Below are 8,420 nucleotides of genomic sequence, written 5' to 3'. Positions count from 1 at the left end.
CAGCAGACCTGGAGGCTATTACCTCTTGCCTCCTCTGTTTTCCATTAGGAATATCCCAAGGCCAAACCCAGTTAGAAACCTCAGCACTTGCCGCATCTGTGCCAGTTGGTAGAGCCTTCATGGATTTAAACAAAACAAAACCAAAACCAAAAAAAGGCTGGATTTAAAATTCTTCCATCTCTAGGGGTGCCTGTCTGGCTCAGTCAGTAGAGTACGTGATGCTTGATCTTGGGGTCATGAGTTCAAGCCCCATGTTGCGTGGGGAGCCTACTTAAAAAAATTTTCTCCCCATCTCTAATGTATTTTTACTTTGGTTAAATTTTAAGTATTTTTTTCCCAAATATAGAAATACACCAAGTACGTGGTTATCCTTGAAGGGAGCAGGGCTGGAAGGGGGCACGAGGAGTTTCTAGGATGTATTTGTTTTTACTAACATGAGTTCAATGTTTATGATCTGTGCACTTTCCTGTAGGTATTTGTACTTCAAGAAGGAACCCAGCACACGCATTGCACACCTACCGGGAGAAGCACAGAGAAGTAAAAAGAAAATAGGAGTGAGGGTCCACGAAAGATCAGCACTTAGGGCCTCCGCGGGTGACACTGCTTTTCCCACGAGGTAAAATCCCTCCCACTAATGTCACCGCAGTGCTGACTGCACCCCTCGTCCTTCTAAGCAGAGGGAAGTACCCGGGCAGTTACATGAGCCCGAAGGACTGGGCTCCAGTGACTCCGTGCCCGGGAGGGACTGGCTGGAGAAGACATCAGGGTTGCCGCACTTCCTCGCTGACCAAGACTCTCTCCCTGATCCAATCAGGCTCACCTGAGCTCTCCTTTTGCGCAGGCTCCCCCCTCCCCTCCCACGGTGTTCCTTAACATGCCAGCATCAGAATTTCAGCTGCAGCTTTAAAAATGGAGGTTTCGTGCATCACCTGAGAATGATCCTGAGAGGGGGCACTGCCCTTTCTTTCAAGTCTCTTATTTAAGAAAACTGGAGGTGAAATGCACAGAACACAGAATGGACAATTCGCTGGCATTCGGTGCACCGGCCACCTCCATCTGGCTCCCAAAATCTTCTTCCCCCAAATAAAACCCACATCCATCAGGCAGTTACTCCTGGGTCCCTCCTACCCCAGCCCCGGGCGGCCACCGTCTGCTTTCGGTCTCTACAGATTCGCCCATTCTGTGGGGTGCCTGGCTGGCTTGGTTGGTAGAATGTTTGACTCTTCATCTCATGGTCCTGAGCTCGAGCCCCACACAGGGTTTGACCTCTACTTAGAATAAGATTCGGATTTGTGCGTACAAGAGGTGGCCTTTGCACCTGGCTTTTTTCATGTCATATTCTTTTTTTTAATTTAAGATTTTATGTACGTATGTGAGAGAGAGCACTTGAGGAGGAGTGGGGGGAAGAGCAGCGGGGGAGGGAGAGGGACAAGCGGACTTCACGCGGAGCGCAGAGAGAGGGCTCAATCTCAGGACCCTGAGATCATGAAATTGTGACCTCAGATGAAACCAAGAGTCAGAGCTTAACCCACCGAGCCACCCAGCTGCCCCGAGGAACCTCATTTTAAAAGATCCTTTTCTCAAGGGCTGGTGGGTAAACCCAGCTTTGTTTCCCACTCCTGTTAGGTCCATTTTTTTCATGGTTGACCCACCAGTCTTTATTGAGCACTTGCGACTTGTGGGTCTTGGTCTAGAATTAGAATTAGCCCCCACCCCTTTCCCCTCAGGGTCTCCAGCATTTCAGAAATGCCTGATTCTGCAGGGACATGGCCCTCGGTGTCCTGGGGTTCGCTGTGGCTCCCTGCTCCCACTCAGTCTTGCCCCAGCCCGTGTGGCTCCCGCAACGCTGAGGGCTGCAAATCGGAGAGAGCCACCCCTGAGGACTCAGCATGCCTCTCCCCTTGGGACTATCACGGGTGCGCCTGCCAAGAGCCGAAGGAGGCAGACCCGATCCCATGCTAATCAGACTTTGCAGGTATTGAGTGTTTTCCCTCCTTAAGTGCTCACAGTTCTCCATCTGAGAACCGCGTCGTCACGGATACTTGTCACATGGCACCTGGAACTCAGCCTAAAATGGTAGGATCTTTGTGCTTGTTTGCAAATGCCAAGTTCCGAAGCTATGGATTTTCCTAGGCCATCCGAGTCGGGAAGACTGATGCACCCTTTTAACTCTGCATCGGAGCCATCTGTCCCTCCCTCCCGGGACCCGTCAGCCTGCCGTGCCCAGCCAGGAGGAGGTGGGGTGTCGGACCGTGCCCTTCCGGAGCTCTGCATCAGCGCAGCGGCCACCTGGCACCCAGGTGTGGCTCCCCTTCTGGCCGTTCTGCTGCACCTGCCAGGGGGATGCGGTCAGAGAGGTCAGCCCGCAAGCACTTCTGGAGGACTTCCGTGTGCAGACCCGCGGGGACTGCAGTGCTAGGAAGGAGACAAGAAGACAAAAGACGAGAGGTGTTCTGCGGCTTCCTAGAAGCTCCCCAAGGCTCAGGAGCGCTCTCCAGGCCCAATCCGGTTTTGGTTTGCTTTTACGAAACAATGTCACTAACTAGTCTGTAAGCTTTGACAGGTTAGCTCCCCACTCCCTTTTGAAAGTGAGTTTCAGAGAAGGCTGCCAGGATCATCTGAGGCTGCCCTGAAGGAGAAATGACATCTTAACTCATTCTCAAGATGCTAGTCACGTGGCCGCGGCCCGGCCTTCAGGGCGGTGAGCAGAGAGAAGAAGGAACTCTGCTTCTGGAAATGGCTCTCCCGTCGGATCCGCCAAATCACTCCCCTTGACGCACAAAGGCTTAGGGGCACACGTGTGCAATTAGGTTACAGTGCCCCTTGCCCCCAGCTCCCCTCCTCGGCCCCAGCTGTCCAGCCCATCCTGTATAATCATTGCTTAGATTAGCAGGGTCGTGTCTGGAAAAGAATCGAAAGGTTTGACCTTCAAGAAGCAAGCCTCCAGGGAAGGGGCATTTCTATTTTCAGGATGTGGATAATGAGCAGCAGGGGTAGGCAAGCCCCGCTCCAGCATCCGTGTCTTTGTGCAGCTGGGCGAAGTAGGGCATCTGTGCCCCTCTTTTGCCCCCAAGCTTCTACCACCCAAATGGCATCTACGAGGAGGAAGCCTGAGTGGCTGCAGAGTTTGGATCTAAGAGGAGAGGGACGCATCCCCCGGGTGGCCACCAGGGGTCAGTGGGGTGCCTCCAGCAGGCATGCCCAGAGGCGGAGCGTGCTTCTGCGGGCCTGGGTGAGAAGGCACTTCACCTTCCCCCAGCAGACAGGGCCCACCCTTAGGTAGGAGGAACAGCCCCAGACCACTAAGTGCAAACGCGATGTCCAGCTTGGGGCTGTGTCCAGCCCACTGTCTGTTTGCTTTGGGAACAACCCAAGGACACATCTCAGCGTTTGAGAGATGTGAAAGTGGAAAACATTGCACAGTCAAAAGCCCCCGGAAAGCCGTGGACACACCCATCCCCTTGGCCTGGATGCTGCTTGGCGGCGTGCCTGCGCCCGTGCGGAGGTGCCGGGGCCCTCTTCCTGGTTCCCAGACGGTTTCCTTTGGGGAACTGCCTAAGGCAGTTTGACACAGTTCTTCTTCCCTTGGATGCCCGGGGTCCCCAAACCGGGATAAATGAGCACGTGGGCATGGTCGGGTGGGGTGGAGGGCTGCCTGCGGCCTCAGAAAGGGACACTCTCTCCCCTTGCAAGTATCCAGGATGTGGGGTTGGGCACTGGAGACCAGGCCAGAGGCTGCTTTAGGCCCAGACCGGAGCTGATGTCAGCGACAGCCTGTGGAATGTTCCTAGCCACAATTTTCCGTGTGGCTGGTCTGGTTCTGCCTTGCCACGGAGCAGCAGCAGCGGGACTGCCAGATCACAGGATAGGAGCTGAGAGGGCCACACGCTTCCTTTCGGTACCCAGGGGGCCCACGCCCTGGGGCAAACCCTTCCTGAAAAGCTGAGTGGGGAATTCTGCCAGGCCGAAAGAGGATGGGTTGGTCTGCTTCCCAACCCCTCCTCAGGTGAAAAGTTGGGGTTTTGAAATCCTGGAATTACTGTGTTTCGCCAAGATGCCAATTTCTCTCTCGGGTAATTTTCAAAATTGGAAACCAGTTTTCTTTGTAGGGACCTCTACCCACAGAAGTTGACCGAATCACGTGTTGATACCATTAAAAAGGTTTTCACCCCCGCGTGAGAGACACTAATTGGGGGGAAAGCTCCTGGTTTGTGTTCACTTGGTAGTGCTGGGGAAGTGGGGAATGTCAGAAAGTTCTGTAGCCGGGATGCCTGGGTGGCTCAGTTGGTTAAGCACTTGCCTTCGGCTCCGGTCATGATCTCTGGGTTCCTGGGATCGTGTCTTTTAAAAAATAAAATTAAAAAAGGAAGCTCTGTAGCCAAAAAAGGACACAGTTCCCAGACTTTCCCTCCTCTTCCTCCTCCGTGGTTGGCTGAGTAACAGTCTCCCCAAGTGTCCAGGTCATAATCCCTGGCACCAGTGAATATGTTACCTTATATGGCAAAAGGGACTCTGTGGGCGCTTAGGAAGGCCTACATTAAGGCTCTAGAAGGGTGAGATTATCTTGGATCATCTGGGTGGGGCCAATGCAATCACAGGGTTCTTATGAGGAAGAGGGAGATAGGACAGTCAGTCAGAGATGTGACAACAGAAGGAGAGGTCGGACTGAGATCTAAGGCCCTGTGCAGCTGGCTTTGGAATGAAGGGTCCTGAGCCAAACAATGCAGGTGGTCTCTAGAAACTGGAACAGGCGGGGCAAGGCAGCCCTGCTGATCCATTTGAAACTGGTGACCTCTGGAGCGGTCAGGTACTAAATCTGGGCATCAGTGGAAACCTAACGCTAACACACCACTCAGTTTTGTTCTTCCAAGGATTGGGGAACAAACCCATCTTCTCAGGGAGCCAAAGACGCCGTAAGTCAAGGTACGAGGCGAGAACTGAAAGTCGAGGGAGCGGTGTGCAAGCCTGTGCGTGCAAGGAAGTGTGGCAGCCTGTGCAGACATAAACAACCCCTCCCAACAGATCGCACCCTGACAACGCAGGGAGGGGGGCGGTTCCGGCTTCCACACACCCCTTTCTTCTAACACCGGCATGAGCACATCCCGTCCCTTTTTCAGGACACCTTGTATTTGCACATTTTTTGACTGAAAATGTGAAACATTAAAAAAAATTGTAATGCATTCGTTCACACTAGAGTCCTAAGGACTTCTCAGTTTTTTCTCCCAGAGCAATTTGCGTTTGCAAAAGAACACTCCCGCAGATCGAGCAGACCCTAAGGAACAAATTCAGCCAAATCTTCCACAGGGAGAGGGCCACGGGCCGATGAAGGCAGAGATACGGTGATGCATCGTCCGCCCAAGGAACAGCAAAGTTCGCCAGCCAACCACCGGCGCTGGGAGAGAGGCCGGGGACAGAACCTCCCCCACAGTCCCAGAAGGAACTGACCTCACCAACATACTGATCTCAGACCTGGGCCTCTTCGTGGCACTTTGTTACAACCACCCCAAGAAACTATCAGAATGGTCTTCAGCGGCTGGGCAGGCATCGGAAGTGAGTGGGGTGGGCAGGGGCCACAGGCTGCCGCACTGAGGGGGCTCCACAGGCTAATGACCACGTCAGCGAGCTAGAAGGCAGAGCCCAGACAAGACCCGTGCTCTCCGCCGCAGCGAGGACACCCAGGAGGACGTGGAGGCCACGCGAAAGGTAGAGCGAGGCTGACCGCCCCACACACCCAGAGTCGATGAGCCACAGCAGAAACAGAAACTCTGAACACTCCCTTCGAGCAGCCAAGAATCCTGTGTGACCAGTCTGCCCTCCTGGATCGCCCCATGTAGCACCCCCCCCCCCCAGGCCTGGCACGGTCACCAGCATCTAGGAAACTCTCAGAAAGAAAAGCCACATCTGGGGCTGACCTAGAACACGAGTCTGAAGAGTTTGCAGGGCCGGACACCTCCCTTCCCTGCTCTTGCCGCCTCCCAGGCAGAAAGAACTCAAGGTCAAAGGAGGCCTGATGGCTCCAATTCCGCGTGGGAGCTGAACCCTCAGGGAGGACTGCTTCAGGGAGCGCGGGATGGCGGGAACCTATCCTAATAAAAGCAAGTCATTTCCCATCTGGCGGCCTTGGCTCCAAGTTTCTGAAGAGCTGGAGCCAGGCCCAGTAAATTCCCATTTGCTTTCTCTGAAGAAGAAAAGGGGCTCTCAGGTGTGTCTCCCTGGGGAGGGGGCTGTCCTTGAGGAAGAGGGGGGTGGCTGGAAGAGGCGGAAAGGCAGTCTCACCCGTGAGACAGGGATTAGCTTCAAGTGGAGCTGGCAAGCCTGAGGCCAGGCCCACGGTGGGCCTGCTGGGCACGGAGGCTAGTTGCTTCATCAGGACTTGGGGGAGGAAGCCTGGAGAGAGCTTCAAGATGTTTCCTCTTTCTCTGGGAGACCCTGCACAGCAGGGGCATTGGGGCAGCTCTGTGGCAAGCCACCTACCGGGTCAACAGCTACTCAAACATCAGTGAGAAGCCTGGGGTGGGCCGGGTCTCCCAGGCTGGGGACAGGACTCCTGGGTCTGCTTCTCAGCCCGGTTGGGAACTCGTTCAGCAGCTTGGGCAAGACCCTTCACCTCCCAGGATTTCAGTTCCCCAAAGGTCAAAGGGCCACAGGCATCCTGTTCTTGCCCAATCCCATCTCTTGGGCCTGAGACACCCATGGGTGAATTGCTGGAGATAGATACGGTTCTTTGGAGAGAAACTGGAGGTCAGTCAGGGCGGCACTGGAGACACAGAGGAGCCTGGGAACCAGGAGGTGAATGACAAGAATGAGGGGGGCAGAGCAGAGACCGTGGAGGTGAGGGGGGCAGGGGAAGAGGCAGCACGGAGGACAGAGGAGCCATTGTGCGTACTGGAACCGGGGCCAGAGGGCTTTGCCCTTCACCTCCCTCCCACAAGGCCCCCGGAGGCCGGATAAAGAAGCCAGCAGGCTGCCCCGCCTCCCCTCGCCCTGAGGCTTTCTGGTCAATCCCGCCCCCGCCTGGCCCGGCGACTCCAGGGGCTCAGGCCTGGGGCGCTGGAAGACAGGGACCCTGGAGCAGGCGAGCTTTCTCACCATGGACTCCTGCACAGCCAGGTCTTCCCTTTCCTGTGCCTCAGTTTCCCTCCAGACTCCAAGATTTAAAGCGGCGGCTCTTCAGGCCTGATTGAAGTGCCCTCCCGCGCGGGGGAGACGGGGAGGCTGCCCTAGCCTTTTCCGCAGCCACCTCCCTCCAAGGCTGAGATCTCGGGGAGCACCGCCCCGCGTCCCGCATTTTCCAGGCGCTTAATCCAGGCTTCGACCATAGCCTTCACTGGACGGGAAGAGAGAAGGGGCGGAGGAGGAGGGGAGAGTGGGCTGGCTCCCGCCCTCTGGCTCCCGCACGGAGCCTCCTCCTCCCGCCGCCGCTCGCGTCCCCGCATCGCGTGACCACGGCACTGCGGCTGCAGCGCTGCCCTCCCCTCCGCGTGCCGGATTCCTGGGGAGTGGGGATGGGGGGCCCCGGAGGTTCGAGACCGCGGCCGCGGCGCTGCGAGAGGGTGATGACGCCCCAGCTCCTTCCCCTCGTTCTTAGTTTTAGGGAGTTTCTCAACCCTGGAGCGCGTCGCTGAGTCACCTTCCCGGAACGCGCTCGGGACGCTCAGGACCCAGCCAGGGCCGCCGTGGGGCCTCACCAGGCGGAAGCGCGCACCACTGAGACGCGCGCCGAGCCGCGGGGCCCCGGGCCCGCGCGTCCCAGCCCGCGCCTCCCTCCCAGCCGGGGACCTCGGGCTCCGCCCCCCAGGTGCTGGGAAACGGGGCCGGGCCGCCCGCGGCCCCCGGAAGAGACCCCACGGAGGCATGCCCGACTTACGGGCGCCGCGGGACCTGCCTCCTCTCGGTTCTCAGGGGCGTTGCGAAGAGCGAGGTGTGTAGCGGCCGGTGGCGGCAGGTGTGGGCGCGTGCGCACGCAGAGGTCTGGGCCTGGACCACCGCCGCCCCCTACAGGGGGTGAGGTCTTTTCTAACTTTGGCCCCACCTGGTCAGGTCACCGAGTCGGCTTTGGCAACTTCCTCCTCCGGGTCTCCGCAAACAACCCCCCAGGGACTTAACTCGAGTTGGTCGCGGACACGTTCAGGTCAGGCCCTTGCCCCCGACACGTATATCACTCACCCACCCACCCACCCACACACACACTGACACACGCGTCCCCGTTTGCCTCCGTCGAAGTGAAGGCTCCCTCCTCCCGCTGAGCCAGTGGAGGCGGCGGGCCACTCCCCCGTGTGTGGCTCTCTAATCCCGACGGGGACCCCTAGACCAGGCTCCCCTCTGGCGGGTGAGGGGCGTGGGCCTGGACCGCCTGCTGCGGGGCAGCTTCTCTCGACCAGGTGAGCCTCGAAGGTTTCCTCTGAGGAAAAGATCCAACT

This window comes from Ursus maritimus, unplaced genomic scaffold (assembly GCF_017311325.1).
Source record: "Ursus maritimus isolate PB19 unplaced genomic scaffold, ASM1731132v1 scaffold_24, whole genome shotgun sequence".
Classification (NCBI taxonomy): domain Eukaryota; kingdom Metazoa; phylum Chordata; class Mammalia; order Carnivora; family Ursidae; genus Ursus; species Ursus maritimus.
This window is presented reverse-complemented; position numbering follows the sequence as displayed.